This window comes from Propithecus coquereli, unplaced genomic scaffold, assembly GCF_000956105.1.
Source record: "Propithecus coquereli isolate 6110/MARCELLA unplaced genomic scaffold, Pcoq_1.0 Scaffold6, whole genome shotgun sequence".
NCBI classification, from domain to species: domain Eukaryota; kingdom Metazoa; phylum Chordata; class Mammalia; order Primates; family Indriidae; genus Propithecus; species Propithecus coquereli.
This window is the reverse complement of record NW_012151951.1, coordinates 5,032,290-5,033,976: the sequence shown is the minus strand read 5'-3', so window position 1 is coordinate 5,033,976 and position 1,687 is coordinate 5,032,290. Positions and strand designations below refer to the sequence as shown.

General features: G+C 54.4%; 1 protein-coding gene across 1 annotated transcript in view; it reads right to left on the bottom strand.

The window, feature by feature from the left end:
- The window catches only part of GRIA4 (glutamate receptor, ionotropic, AMPA 4), a 548,228-nt gene that overhangs the window by 451,216 nt on the left and 95,325 nt on the right, over positions 1–1,687 (bottom strand). The window lies entirely within an intron of this gene.

Here is a 1,687-nt window from a genome sequence, read left to right as displayed (position 1 = left end):
GAAACTCATAATAACAAAAAAAAACCCCTAACAACCCAATTAAAAAATAAGCAAACCACAATGAGATATTGCCTCATGCCTGTCAGAAAGGCTATGTATAAGAAGACAAAAGATGGGGGCAGGAGCCAAGATGGTGGACGAGAAAAGCCGCCAGTCAGAGTGTCTCCGCAAAAAAAGATGAATTTTAGAAGAAAGAGAAAAAAATAAGCTAGCAGAGAAACACAGATTGGGTGAGGGTCAGAAGGAAGGGTGCCTGAAACTATAGGAGACTCCATGGGAAGACGTTGTGGAGGAGAATTGGAAGGAGAAAATCCCGAGAGGCTTGGAGACCAGTGACAAGGGTAGGTGGAGGGGTTAACTTCCTCCTCCCTTGCATCTCGGACTGCTGGTGGGCTCCTGAGAGGTTGGAGAGAAGTGCCAACAGCCCAGAGACAGCTGCCGCCAGTGAGCAGTGGCCTCTTGCGGACTCAGCGCTGGGCTCCCAACCACCTCAGGGCACCTCCCTGGGCGCAGACCTGAGCCTATCAGCAGATGCCATATTCCTCCATTGTCTCCTTCCCCCTCCCTACCCATGGGTGCCCAGAGAGACAGTTTAGCCATCACACGGAGGCATCTCCAAAGAACTGGACCTTTCCTTTTGGGGCCCTACAGCAGACTGAGAGGTCCTCAGATTGCCAGTTCCCTACCCGCCAGCCCTCCCAGGTGCTACTTGCCTGGGGACTCCAGGAGAGTGGGGCAAATCCCGAGGTGGAGTGAAATCGACCAGCTTGGGCACCCTGTAGGTGATTCAAGACCAGCACCCCTCCCCATGGCAGGGTCAGGGATTGATCTCCAGGGTCCAGGGGACAGGCCTGCAGACCAGACCCCGTAAACCCAGGTCAGGATCGCACTACTGAGGGGCACAGAAGAGAGATCTGTGAAAGAGCCTACTGAGGAGTGTGTGCCTTCAAGGGCAGATCAGTGTGCCGGAGCAGCAACCCTATTCACAAAAGAGGGCTGTGCACCCAGCTCAGACTGCGATACTGGGTAGGGAACCTCCCGGCCCACGTCACGGCCAGGGGCGATCCATCGGCCTGAGGTCCCACTTGCTGGCAGAGGCCTGGGAGAGGCCATAAAGAAGGGGAGAGTGGAGGGGAGCAAGACCTGCTCCAGAGTGTGGGTCTTGGACAGCCCCACCCCCCAAGCCCAGACTTTCAGCTGAGTGGAGCCATTTCAGCCCCTCCCAGCAGCTTTGCACAGAAACTAAGAGCAGATCTTTGACCCCTGCTAACAGCAGTTGTGGAGCCTGAGGTCAGGCTTACCCAACCCAGTCCCACCCAGACTCACTCCCCCCACTGAGATGGAGAATAAGGACACACCTGGAAATCCCAGGGCCCCACTCACCATCCGAGGCACAAGAGGGCCTCTCTAGAGGAATAAGAGCTAGCTACAGGACCCCAAAACAGCACCGCAGGTCGCTCCTCCCTGCAAGTGACACCTACTGACAGGGAAGTCATCCTGAACACCCTTTTACTGCATCTACTGATTCATGATAAAGGGTGTGGTTGAATCTCACCCACAAACACCACCAACAGGCCCAGAGACTAAACAAGGCGTGTCATTATCCAAATCAAAATCTAAAGGCAAGAAGGAACAACTGATCCAGATGGGAAGGCACCAGCGAAAGACCTCTGGAAGTATGAAGACT